Genomic DNA, 14,694 nt, shown 5'->3' with positions numbered 1-14,694 from the left:
TCTGCGCATGGTCTGAGGACGCGGCTATGGTTGCGGTCTGGGCCAGCAGCCTTGCGATGGTTAACACATTTAAATGTTTTGCTCACGTAGCCAGGGAGAAGGAGAGGAGGGGGCGTAGTCCTTAGCGGCCCACGACGGTGGCACTGTATTATCCTCAAAGCGGGCAAAGAAGTGTTAAGTTTGTCTGGAAGCGTGATGTCGGTGTCCGTGACGTGGCTGGTTTTATTTTTATAGTCTGTGATTTCCTGTGGACCCATGTCTTGTGTCTGAGCTGTTGAATTGCCACTCCACTTTATCTGTGTACTGGCATTTAGCTTGTTTGATTTCCTTGTTGAGGGACTAACTACACTTTTTATATTCAGCCATATTCCCAGACCTCTTTTCAGTTTTTCACAAATGCTGCTATCCATCTACAGTTACTGGTTAGGCTAGGTCTAATAGTCACAGTGGCTACAACGTGTCCAATGCACTTCTTTATCAATTCACTCACCAAGTCAGCATATAGATCGATGTTGCTCCCTGAGGTTGACCGGAAACATATCCCAGTCTGTGTGGTCAAAACAATCTTTAAGCGTGGATTCCGATTGGTCAGTTCAGCGTTGAATGGTTCTAGTCACTGGTACATCCTGTTTGAGTTTCTGCCTATAAGATGGTAGGAGCAAGATGGCATCGTGTTCGGATTTGCAGAAGCGAGGGCGGGGGAGGGATTGTATGCATCGCGTAAGTTAGTTCTGTGTGTGTGTGTGTGTATGTATGTATGTGTATGTGTATGTATGTATATATATATTTTTCATTTATTTTATTTTATATTTTTTAAATATTTTTTTATTGGGCGGTACGTTTAATTTAGCAAATCCTTATTCCGATCTCCTGACCCACAGTATGTAAAGGTACGGCTGACTATGTCGGTTGCGGATGGTTTATGTTTTGACCGGCAGTGCTTAGCAATATAATCTTGTGAGGCCATATCTTGCTTATCTCTGGGATTGACCCAGGATTATGCTTAAATGCGCAATATGTTTAAGTTGCAGGGGGGAGGGGTGGGTTGGATACTGCTCGGGTGTAGGTGCTACGTATGCTGATCGTGATGGTTTGGTGCGCTTTCTTACCTTTTTATTGAGTTACATGATATGCAGGCCACCATAGGAACTACAAACGAGAGGAGGGCGGGGCTTACATTCACTTCCTGGAATGGGTTTAAACGAACCAATTAAGAGAGGCAAGGCCCACTTGAAAGCACTCTCGTCTGATATTATATTTTTGCAAGAAACCCATCTGAAAAATAACTCTCACTTAAGTGTAGGTGGGTGGGGCAAGTGTATCACTCTAACTTCTCTGCCAAAACGAGAGGCACCGCGATTCTGGTACGGAAAGGAATTCCCTTTCCACATAAAACCACTATTGCGGATAAAGAGGGTCGGTATGTGATCGTAATAGGAGAAATCCACTCTACCTCAGTAACTCTACTAAATATCTATGGGCCAAACATTGATAACCGCTCTTTTTTCAAAAGAGTCCTTGCCCTGATTGCAGATATCTCCCATACTAACATCCTGGTTGAAGACATCCTGGTTGAAGACAGCAGAGGTGTATTTAGAGGGCTGGTTGGTCAGGATGATATCTATGAGGATGCCCGTGTTTACGGATTTAGGGCTGTACCTGGTAGGTTCCATGATAACTTGTGTGAGATTGAGGGCATCTATCTTAGATTGTAGGACGGCCGGAGTGTTAAAACCTCTTTTAACCTCTAACGCTTGCGTCCCAACTAGAGCTCTGGAAATGCAAATGTGCTACGCTAAATGCTAATAGTATTAGTTAAAACTCAAAAGTTCATTAAAATACACATGCAGGGTATCAAATTAAAGCTACACTCGTTGTGAATCCAGGCAACAAGTCAGATTTTTAAAATGCTTTTCGGCGACAGCATGAGAAGCTATTATCTGATAGCATGCACCAATACACTACAACAGAAAAGCACAGCAGGGGACGTAAACAAAATAATTAGCATTTCGGGCGTTACACAAACCGCACAATAAAATAGAAAACAGTCATTACCTTTCACCATCTTCTTTGTTGGCACTCCTAGATGTCCCATAAACACTATTGGGTCTTTATTTCGATTAAATCGGGCCATATAAAGCCAAGATATCGTTATATGTAGACTGTGTGATAAACAAAAAAAACAGCGATTTCACAACGTAACGTCATTTTTTAAAATTCAAAAAGTAGACGATAAACTTTCACAAAACACTTCGAAATACGTTTGTAATGCTACTTTAGGTATTAGTAAACGTTAATAAGCGATAAAATTCATCCGTAGGCGATGTACATATCATTAGCTGTCGTCTTGGAAAAAATTTCAGGAGAGAGCTCTTCCGGAATGATCTGGGCGGAGACCGGAGGTACGTCGTGCAAAGAGGATTAAATTCACAAGATACTCGACTACATGGGGATGCTGTGGGAGTTGAATGCTCGGTCTTATCTAATTCGGCTCACTGTTAACAATTGCTGGAAGTGGCGCAAGGATATTTATTTCCATTTTCTGTGATCAGGTTTTCCTGCACTTTCCGATGTAACGCACGTTATGTAATAGCCAGTCGTGATTTAACCAGTTTTAAAAACGTCCGAGGGTTTCCTATACACACATTCTAACCATATGAACGTACTATATTCCTGGCATGAGTAGCAGGGCGCTGAAATGTTGCGCGATTTTTAACAAAATGTTCAAAAAAGTAGAGGGTAGGAGCAACTAGTTAAGGCTAGGGGGCACTATTTTCACGTCCGGATGAAAAGTGTGCTCAAAGTAAACTGCCTGCCACTCAGGCACAGAAGATAGGATATGCATATTATTAGTAGATTTGTATAGAAAACACTCTGAAGTTTCTAAAACTGTTTGAATGATGTCTGTGTGTATAACATAACTTATTTGGCAGGCGAAACCCAGAGGACAAACAATCCAGGAAAACATTTTTATGAGGTCACTCTCTTTTCAATGGGTTTTCATTGGGAATCTAGAATTCTAAGGCAGTTGCCTGCTATTCCTATCACTTCCACTGGATGTCAACAGTCTTTAGAAATTGGTTGATGTTTTTCCTTTGGGAAATGTCCTCGGATGGGGCCACAGTGTCTCCTGACCCCTCCTGTCTCAGCCTCCAGTATTTATGCTGCAGTAGTTTATGTGTCGGGGGGCTAGGGTCAGTTTGTTATATCTGGAGTACTTCTCCTGTCCTATTCGGTGTCCTGTGTGAATTTAAGTGTGCTCTCTCTAATTCTCTCTTTCTCTCTTTCTTTCTCTCTCTCGGAGGACCTGAGCCCTAGTGTCATGTATTGTCATGTTATGTCTTGTTCCTGTTCTTTCTCTTCACTTCTTTTCCCCCTGCTGGTCGTATTAGGTTACCTTCTCTCCCTTTCCTTCCCCCAGCTGTTCCTCATCTCCTCTAACTACCTCGTTTACTCTCTCCCACCTGTTCCCTTTTTTCCCTCTGATTAGGTCTCTATTTCTCTCTCTGTTTCTGCTTCTGTCTTTGTCAGATTCTCGTTTGCTTCACCCTTGTCCCGTCCTGTCGTAATCTGCCTCTTCATCAGATGCTACGTGTGATCAGGTACCTCTGTCCTCTACAACCCGCGCCTACCCGGAGAGACCAGCAGTCTGTTGCCGCTAACCCTGCTATTCTCCTCTGCTGCTAGAAGGGGACTCTCCTGTAAAGATCAGAGGACTTTATGATTTATTTGTCGCCCTCTCTGCGGGTTGTCTATTTTGTCAACCGATACATCTGAAGAGGATTTATGTCTTCCCTGTGTTTGGACATTAAAAGACTCTGTTTCTGTTAAACCGCTTTTGGGTCCTCACTCACCTGCATAACACCTAGGACCATGCCTCAGGACTACCTGACATGATGACTCCTTGCTGGGTTTCTGTACAGCACTTTGAGATATCAGCTGATGTACAAGGGCTATATAAATAAATTTGAATGAATTAATGAAATTAAGAAGTAGGGCTGTCCAGAACGAGGGTCTAGTGAAGTGTACTGTTTGATAGATGCGCGTGACCTGAAAAAAACTGCTCAACTTTGTTTTCCTCCGGTATTGAACGCAATGTATTCTGTCTTAAATGTTATAGATTATTTATGTTTAAAAATACCTAAAGTCGAATTAAGAAAGTTGTTAGAAATGTTTGGATCAAGTTTACAGGTAACTAATTAGATAATGTGTAGTCATGTTGCGTGATAGTAATCTCTTTTGTCAAAAGGTTGCTGTCCTTTCAGGCAGTATATTCCCAACAAGCCAGCAAAGTTTGACATCAAGATATGGGTGGCCTGTTATGCACAATCCAGCTATGCTTGGAAGATGCAAGTCTGCAGATGGATTGAGTGGGCACAATGTCACGTGTGACAATTTCTTCACCTCTTATGAACTCAGCCAGCAGCTCCTGAAGACGAAGATCACCATGGTTGGCACAGTTAGAAAGAACAAGCTTGAGCTCCCCCCTGCACTCCTCACAACAAGGAGGAGAGAGGCCTTCTCATCAACGTTTGCCTTCACCACCACCGTTCTAGTTTCTTACCTCCCGAAGAGGAACAAGTATGTGGTCCTCCTGAGCACACTGCACAAAACGGCTGAGATCAGTGATCGTGAGGACAGGAAGCCAGCCATCATCCTGGACTACAACCACAACAAAGGTGGCGTGGACAACCTGGACAAGGTGATTGGAACTTACAGCTGCAAGAGGATGACTGCCTGCTGGCCCCTGGTCATCTTCCATAACATCATTGATGTGTCCTCATACAATGCCTTCGTGATATGGAACAAGATCAACCCTAGCTGGATGCCTGATAAGCGGAACAAGAGGAGGGTGTTCCAGGAGCAGCTGGGAAAGGCACTTGTAACCCCACAGATTCAAAGAAGGGAGCGCCTCCCCCCGCATAGCAGCCTCTGCAGTGCTTGTGAAAGCTGTTCAGGGGGCTGAATCTTGTCCTGATCCACCTGAGGCTGCAGCTGGGGCAGGCAAGAGGAGGAGATGCCAATTCTGCCCCCCAAAGAAGGACTGTAAAACAAATACTGTAATACAGTATTTATCGCTGCATTAGTTTGTGTGTCGGGGGGCTAGGGTCCGTCTGTTATATCTGGAGTACTTCTCCTGTCTTATCCGGTGTCCTGTGTGAATTTAAGTATGCTCTCTCTAATTCTCTCTTTCTTTCTTTCTTTCTTTCTTTCTTTCTCTCTCGGAGGACCTGAGCCCTAGGACCACGCCTCAGGACTACCTGGCATGAGGACTCCTTGCTGACCCCAGTCCACCTGGCCGTGCTGCTGCTCCAGTTTCAACTGTTCTGCCTGCGGCTATGGAACCCTGACCTGTTCACCGGACGTGCTACCTGTCCCAGACCTGCTGTTTTCAACTCTCTAGAGACAGCAGGAGCGGTAGAGATACTCTTAATGATCGGCTATGAAAAGCCAACTGACATTTACTCCTGAGGTGCTGACTTGTTGCACCCTGGACAACTACTGTGATTATTATTATTTGACCATGCTGGTCATTTATGAACATTTGAACATCTTGGCCATGTTCTGTTATAATCTCTACCTGGCACAGCCAGAAGAGGACTGGCCACTCCTCTTAGCCTGGTTCCTCTCTAGGTTTCTTCCTAGGTTTTGGCCTTTCTAGGGAGTTTTTCCTAGCCACCGTGCTTCTACACCTGCATTGCTTGCTGTTTGGGGTTTTAGGCTGGGTTTCTGTACAGCACTTTGAGATATCAGCAGATGTAAGAAGGGCTATATAAATACATTTGATTTGATTTGCTGCACATGCGAGAAATATATCTGCAATGTCCATACTTGCATACTGTCCTAACTGTGCTGAGTTGATTGATTTATGGTCTTCATGTTTTTGTTTTGTATCTATTATCTTATTTTATTCCTATTTATTATTGTTGTTTATACACCTTGTGGGTGGGGGCAATGGTTAAAAACATGGGAGAAGACTAGTATTTTGTAGTTGAATTCCTCATTGTACATTGTAGAATATGTTGCCCAAAAATTACGTTGTTTCCCTTCAATAAAATGTATTAAAAACTACTTTCTGCACATTTCTGTTACTTTCTTAGGTTATACAAGTGCTATGTCTTGCTAAAAACAATATGTTTACACCTATGCAGTACATTTAGCAATAATAATAATAATAAACCTTAGTTTAAAAAAAACAATTATGCCAGGTGTGTTGTAATAAAACGAGTTGTGTCCACTGATTAAATGCAGTCTTTCTACATTGTGAAGAGGGGAAACCCAGCTATTCACAAAGTTTGATGAATGACAGGCTGTTTCTTCATGCAAAATAGATTGGTGGTTTAAATTTCAATTAAGCTGCTTTATTTTAGGGGTTTAGTGAAGGCGGGTAATTTTTTCTCATTAGGACAAGTGGAGTATACAGAATATTAAGACTACACAAGGGTTAAGCCTATCCCAAACCTTAACCCTTAGGCATTAATACCTAACCTTAAGAATTCAGAGTTTACAGTTTAGTCATTTAGCAGATGCTCTTATCCAGAGCGATTAGGGATAAGCAACTTACTCAAAGGCACAGACAGTTTTTTCACCTAGTCAGCTCGGGGAATAGAACCAACACTTGGTTGACACTTTGAAATGAGACGTTTGGCAACAACTTCGAAATTTGACGTTTGAGAAACATGGATGAACATCTAGAGCATGTAGCTTATTCCGCTGATGTTTGGATGGCTTTTAGTCACCTTCTAAATAAGCGTGTGGTCTACTGCTGATAACTTCTCTGGGATATGTGGAACGGTAGCGTCCCACCTGGTCAACAGCCAGTGAAATTGCAGGGCGCCAAATTCAAAACAACAGAAATCCCATAATTAAAATTCCTCAAACATACAAGTATTTTACACCATTTTGAAGATAAACTTCTTGGAAATCCAGCCACAGTGCCGATTTCAAATAGGCTTTCTGGCGAAAACACACCAAACGATTATGTTAGGTCAGCACCTAGTCACAGAAAACCATACAGACATTTTCCAGCCAAGGAGAAGGCTCACAAAAATCAGATATAGAGATTAAATTAATCACTAACCTTTGATGATCTTCATCAGATGGCACTCACAGGACTTTTTGTTCAATAAAGTTCATCTTTATGTCCAAAAATGTCCATTTGAAATTGGTGTGTTATGATCAGAAATGCATTGTCTCAAACAAACATCCGGTGAAAGTGCAGAGAGCCACATCACATTACAGAAATACCCATAATAAACATTGATAAAAGATACAGGTCTTATGTATGGAAATATAGATAAACTTCTCCTTAATGCAACCGCTGTGTCAGATTTCAAAAAGGCTTTACGGCGAAAGCACACCTTGCGATTCTGTTCGGTCAGCGCGAGTCACAGAAAAACATCCAACCATTTTCCAAAGAAGGAGTGTCAGAAAAGTCAGAAATAGCGTTATAAATATTCACTAACCTTTGATGACCTTGATCGGAATGCACTCCCAGGAATCGCAGTTCCACAATAAATGTTTGTTTTGTTCGATAAAGTCCATCATTTATGTCCAAATACCTCCTTTTTGTTCACACGTTTAACCCAGTAATCCAAATGCATAATGCACGATCACTTGCTCAGACGAAATGTCAAAAAAGTTATATTACAGTTCGTAGAAACATTTCAAACGATGTACAGAATCAATCTTTAGGATGTTTTTAACATAAATCTTCAATAATGTTCCAACCGGAGAATTCCTTTGTCTTTAGAAATGCAATGGAACGCAGCTACCTCTCACGGGCGCACGCGTGATCAGCTCATGGCACTCTGCCAGACAAGGTTCTAAAGACGGTTGACATCTAGTGGAAGCCTTAGGAAGTGCAATATGACCCCATAGACACTGTATATTCGATAGGCAATGACTTGAAAAACTACAAACCTCAGATTTCCCACTTTGTGATTTCTCAGGTATTTGCCTGCCATATGAGGTCTGTTATACTCACAGACATCTTTCAAACAGTTTTAGAATTTTCAGAGTGTTTTCTATCCAAATCTACTTATAATATGCATATTCTAGCTTTTGGGCCTGAGTAGCAGGTAGTTTACTCTGGGCACCTTTTTATCCAAGCTACTCAATACTGCCCCCCAGTCCAAAAGAAGATCATCTGAATAATAATTTTAAAAATGCACAGCTCCCTAAACAAATCTTGGTTGACTGACATATGGTAACTAAAATTACCTATATTCTGAACTCTTTTAATCAAATTTTCAGATTATTTAATTGTCTTGATTGATCTTCCTTTGAAATTGCCTGACACTCCCTAGAACTCCTCCAGGTTTTCCTTCTTGCCCTTTTATGTCTCAGAGTTGCGTAGAGCCCTAAAAGCAATTGATGTTTAAAAAATCCGTGGCCCTGATGAGGTAGACCCCTGCCTAACACAATTAGCTGCAGACACCATTGCTCCCCCTGTAACATGCACTTTAAACCTCACCCTAGAATGCATTGTAATCCCCAGGTTGTAGAAATCAGCATTTGTCCTACCTCTTTTGCAAGGAGATCCCACTCTACTGTATAACTATCGGCCCATATCTAAGTTGTCTGTTCTGACAAAGGTATTGGAGTCCCTATTGAATAAGCAGTTTAAGGCCTACCTCCAGGAAAACAATTTGAGTGGTATACAATTAGATTTCAAGTCTTGCCATAGCCCTGTCACAGCAATGTTGAAGGTTTTGAATGATGTTCACTGTGCCCTGGATAGGAAGCTGCATTGTGTGCCTGTATTCATAGACTTGCCAAAGGTGTTTGACAATTTGGACTATACTGTCTTGGTGTAGAGATTAAAGTGTGTTGAGATTACTGGTCATGCTCTGGAGTGGTTTGTGAACTACATGTCAAATCAAACACAGTGTGTTAAGCTGGTTGTAAGTTGGCCATCGTGGAGTTGTTCTCAGGTGTGCCACAAGGATCAATTTTAGGTCCCCTGTTGTTTGTTATCTTTATTAACAACATCGGGAGACATATTGAGACAGCTGATGTACTTTTTCTCAGTAAAAGCACATGGATGCATGTTAAACGGATAAGCAAACATTTTAGTGATATATGCGAACACGAGATTTGTCTTAAGATGACATAAAGGATGCAATGATCACGCAATATTGGCACTCTGCACTTGAGACAGACCAAGTAAAGTGGAACAAAAGTAAACCTTGCATTTGGAGGTTTAAATATATATTCCTCTGGTGGCTGAGTTGACCCATCTTATGAAATTACATTGGTTTGGTGATAAAAAGGTTTAAGATCTTTGACAGGTTGATGGAGAATTTTTACAGGAAATAATCAATGCCACTTGATGAGGTTAGGATAGGGATAAATGTGCCAGGTGTGAACTAATGTGAACAGCTAAACATGTATCCTTTTGTCCATGTGCAATTACGTGCAACTACGTCAACAAAGGTGCTACATTCAAAAAAGTTTACGTTTAAGCGTCAGCTTCTGAGGCTTCTGTTTTCTTTTGTGTTCTGTTGCGTTTCACATCTCGTTCCTGCTGTTTTGTTCTTCTATTACATCTTGCTTCCATTGTTTTGTTTTCTGTTTCTTGTCTGTATTTATTCCATCCAACAACAACCATCAATAACATTGATTGTAACCATATGATTCATTATGTAATAGTATTGTAAAATGTAGGCCGAATACTTTACATCACCAGGTGAATTAAGTCATTAATGTATGCCTAACAGCGCTCATTTCAAAGCCTCTTGGTTAACAGTGCATTTAATAAACAACAATTAAACAAACAACTTAAACTATATTAACCTATTTAACTCTAATCACAAATTATGTGTTTTAAAAGGTTTGTAAACACTTGACTTTATGGGTGCCACCCTTAAGAGTTTGAACCTATAAAATCTAAGTGCCTGCAATTGACCAACAAAACACTATTTCCTAGATCCATTTGCACTGCTGTTTACTGGCCGTTGGATATAGGTATAAAGAGCTTCTTCTGCATCTCAATAAAAGACTGGGGCATGTGTTGTCACAGTTATTGAAATTGAATTGAAAAGGCCGGCCCGCTCTTGGGTTCAAACTTGTCTCTTGAGTTTGTCTAATTTCGTTTTACATTTTCTTTCCATCTTGTTTTTTTACACATATTACATCATTGAGTAGTTATTATTCTTAGAATGTCGTGTGAAGAAATATGATCAACATTTTCATATCCTGATCTTTCATCTGTGCATAATGTTTGTGTAAACGGTTTGGTTGCAGCGGGCGAAAATAGTTTCACCACTTTTTTTTCTCTCTCCCTCTCTCTATTTTGGAAATACTTTAATTGAACTGATCTGAATCCAGACCCAGCTGTACTAAAAATACCATTCACTCTAAGTGTCTCTGTGGCTTTGGAGTGTACCAGCTTGGTTTAGACAAATTGGAACGACCCCTAAGTATATGACCCAAATTGCACTCTATTCTCTATATAGTGCACTACTTATGACCAGGGCCCAAATCAAATATATCAGGAAATAAGGTGCCATTTGGGACAGAGCCCTAATCAGGAGATTCACAGAACACTTTGAAAAAGTATGCTACGTAATTTAGCATGAACTAGAAATTCTTCATGAGATTGTTATGATGAGAGAGAGAGCTTTCCATCCATGCAGTTAAGTCAGAGCAGAGCTCAGGGTATTGTTTTCATTTATGTGGTGGTGGATGAGAATACTCATTAATAACACACCAGACCTGGGTTCAAATAGTATTCAAAATAATTTCAAATACTGTATCTGGGCTTGATTGAGCTTGCCTGGTGCAATGGAACTAATATAATGGTTGCAGAAGAGCAGGTAGGCTAAAGCAAACATTAAATGTATTTATTATGAATATTATTTATTAAAACTCATTTTTACCAGGTAAGTTAACTGAGAAAATATGATCTTTTATCAAATCAAACCAAATATTATGTGCCGAATACAAACTTACCGTGAAATGGTTAGTTACGAGCCCTTAACCAACAATACAGTTCAAGAAATAGAGTTAAGAAAATATTTATTTAAAAAATGTAAGTAAAATTTTTTAAATAATATGTAACACAAAATAATGATAATGAGACTATATACAGTGTCAAAGTCAATGTGTACACTGCTGCTACTCACTGTTTATTATCTATGCATAGTCACTTCACACCCACCTACATATACAAATGATCTCGACTAACCTGTACCGAGTCAATATGTGGGGGTACAGGTTTGTCGAGGTAATTTGTATATGTAGGTGGGGGTGAAGTGACTATGCATAGATAATAAACAGTGAGTAGCAGCAGTGTACAAAAGGGAGGGGGTCAATATAAATAGTCCAGGTGGCCATTTGATTAATTGTTCAGCAGTCTTATGGCTTCGGGGTAGAACCTGTTAAGGAGCCTTTTGGACCTAGACTTGGCGCTCTGGTACCTCTTTCCGTGCGGAACAGCGAGAATAGTCTTGGGTGACTGGAGTCTTTGACAGTATATAGGTCCTGGATGTCAAGAACCTTGGCCCCAGTGACGTACTGGACCATACACACTACCCTCTGTAGCGCCTTACGGTCGGATGCCGAGCAGTTGCAATACCATCGGTGATGCAACCGGTCAGGATGCTCTCGATGGTGCAGCAGTAGAACTTTTTGAGGATCTGGGGACCCATGCCAAATCTTTTCAGTCTCTTGAGGGGGAAAAGTTGTTGTCGTGCCCTCTTCATCACTGTCTTGGTGTGTTTGGACCATCATAGTTTGGAACGTGAAACTCTCGACCCGCTCCACTACAGCCCATCGATGTGAATGGGGGCATGTTCGGCTCTCCTTTTCCTGTAGTCCACAATCAGCTCACGTTGAGGGAGAGGTTGTTGTCCTGGCACCACACTGCCAGGTCTCTGACCTCCTCCCTATAGGTGTCTCATCGTTGATCAGTTCTACCATGCTTCTGTCTAATGATGGTGTTAGAGATGTGCTTGGCATGCAGTCATGGGTGAACAGAGAGTACAGGATGGCACTAAGCACGCACCCCTGAGGGGCCCCCATGTTGGAGATCAGCATGGCAGATGTGTTGTTGCCTACCCTTACCACCTGGGGGCAGCCTGTCAGGAAGTCCAGGATCCAGTTGCAAAGGGAAGTGTTTATTCCAAGGGTCCTTGGTTTAGTGATGAGCTTTGTGGGCACTACGGTGTTGAACGCTGAGGTTAGTCAATGAACAGCATCTCACATAGCTGTTCCTTTTGTCCAGGTGGGAAAAGGCTGTGTGGAGCACAATTTGACAGCAAGAACTCGGGAAAAAGTTACAGGAGGGAGGAGACAGGATGAATGTGTCAATTGGAAGTCGGGGATGTTTAGGTGGCCATGATGGTATGCGGGCCAGATTTGGAATTTAGTCAGGACACCAGGTTTAAAACCCCCACTCTTACGATAAGTGACATGGGATCTCTAGTGACCACAGGGAGCCACATCCATTTTAACGTCCTATCCAAAAAAACAGCACCCTACACAATGTCCCCTTCACTGGGGTGTTGCTATATCCTTTAAGCAGTGCTCTCTACTGGCCCCCCATCACCACTTCCAGCAGCATCTGGTCTCCCATTCAGGCACTGACCAGGACCCACTCTGCTTAGCTTCAGAAGCAAGCCATCAGTGGGATGCAGGGTGATATGCTGCTGGAAATAGTATTCAAAGGTCTGTGACATGCAGCCAACTCAGTGATCAGTTAGGAACGCAGCGCTGTGCGGCGTTGTTTAGACTGCCTGATGAGGCATGACGCTCACCCTGTTGCTCATTCACAAACAATGTTTTTTTTTAAATATGGAGAGACAGCGCAAGAAAGAAAAAGACAGAACACATGCCCTACAAACGATCTATTAGTGGCATATCAATGAAAAGTTATTCTAAAGTGCTACCAAGACAGCCAGACTGGTGATAGTGTCACAAACAGTGATGTCTACAGATGTATCAGAGCAAGAGAGGCAAACATGAGACTATGCTCATCGATGTCTGTCAATTTGCATGTGAGTGCCCAGAAATTACTCCATAAATTACTCTCTTTGGAGAGTAAATAGTATTGACTAGTTTTTTACACCCAAAACTGCAAAGAGCCCCTTGAAACATTTTTAGGCTGCAATGTCACTAGATATGTACTTTCATGGTTTACTCATCCCACTCCACCACCACAGCCAGCACTGTAAATGCCCAGACTGTAAAGATCATTTCAACAAAGAAAGAGATGATAAACTGTACCACTTACTGTTCATCGGCTGGGCCAGTGAACTGCTAGGTTGAGACTATAGTCCAGTAGCCACACAGACAACTATTTTCCGGAGATGACTGAAAGTGCAATACTGATGGAAACACTTGTAGTACATTAAAAGTCACTTCAACAATGACTGATCTGAGGGCATATTTGGGTTTAAAGTCCAACTCCGTGTGACTGGTGTCCCCTTCAAGGGATATTTTTTATGTACCCAGAGTTGGGCAGTATTTTTGATACATTTGAAATACACTATCGGGTCAAAGGATTTAGAACACCTACTCATTCAAGTTTAAAAAAAAAAAGTTTTATTTTTTATTTTTTTATACATATTTATTTATTATTACACATGAAATCATGTAGTAACCAAAAAAGTGATAAACAAATCAAAATATGTATTATATTTGAGATTCTTCAAATAGCCACTCTTTGCCTTGATGACAGCCTTGCACACTCTTGGCATTCTCGCAACCAGCTTCTTGAGGTATTCACCTGGAATGCACTTCAAAGTTAATTTGTGGAAATTCTTTCTTTCTTAATGTGTTTGAGCCAATAAGTTGCGTTGTGAAAAGGTAGGGGGGTATACAGAAGATAGCCCTATTTGGTAAAAGACCAAGTCCATATTGTCACGGCTGGCTGAAGGACTGGACCAAGGTGCAGCATGGTAAGCATTCATTTTCCCTTTATTAAAAATGACGCCGACAAAACAAAGAACAAAACAAAACTGTGAAGCTTTGGGCTATGTGCCCTGAACAAAGTCAAAGTTAACTTCCCACAAAACAGGTGGGGAAAAGGGTACCTGAGTATGGTTCTCAATCAGAGACAATGATAGACAGCTGCCTCTGATTGAGAACCACACCCGGCCAAACACATAGAAAATCATAGAACATTGACTGCCCACCCAAATCAAACCCTGACCAAACCAAAATAGATACATGAAACGCTCTCTACGGTCATGGCGTGATGCATATTATGACAAGAACAGCTGAAATAAGCAAAGAGAAATTACAGTCCAGCATTACTTTAAGACATGACGGTCAGTCAATCCAGAAAATGTCAAGAACTTTGAAAGTTTCATCCAGTGCAGTCACAAAAATCATCAAGCATAATGGTGATACTGGCTCTCATGAGGACCGCCACAGGAAAGGAAGACCCTGAGTTACCTCTGCTGCAGAGTACAAGTTCATTAGAGTTACGAGCCTCAGAAATTGCAGCCCAAATAAATGCTTCACAGACACATCTCAACATAAACTGTTCAGAGGATACTGCGTGAATCAGGCCTTCATGGTTGAATTGCTGTAAAGAAACCACTACTAAAGGACACCAATAAGAAGAAGAGACATGCTTTGGTCAAGAAATATGAGCAATGGACGGGTGGAAATTTGACCTTTGGTCTGGTGTCCAAATTGGAGATTTTTGTTTCCAACCCGCCGGGTCGTCATGAGACAAGGTGT

General features: G+C 41.5%; 1 protein-coding gene across 1 annotated transcript in view; it reads right to left on the bottom strand.

Annotated features, from left to right (window-relative positions):
* The window catches only part of kcnj16a (potassium inwardly rectifying channel subfamily J member 16a), a 51,927-nt gene extending 38,591 nt beyond the window's left edge, over positions 1–13,336 (bottom strand). Inside the window, exon 1 of the mRNA XM_029639683.2 lies at positions 13,238–13,336. The gene's annotated coding sequence lies outside the window, so the exon portion shown is untranslated. The remainder of the gene's footprint in view (positions 1–13,237) is intronic.
* Positions 13,337–14,694: the final 1,358 nt, after the last annotated feature.

Source organism: Oncorhynchus nerka, linkage group LG28 (assembly GCF_034236695.1).
Source record: "Oncorhynchus nerka isolate Pitt River linkage group LG28, Oner_Uvic_2.0, whole genome shotgun sequence".
Taxonomy (NCBI): domain Eukaryota; kingdom Metazoa; phylum Chordata; class Actinopteri; order Salmoniformes; family Salmonidae; genus Oncorhynchus; species Oncorhynchus nerka.
The sequence above is the reverse complement of the archived record's forward strand: the minus strand, read 5'-3'. Positions and strand labels throughout refer to the sequence as shown.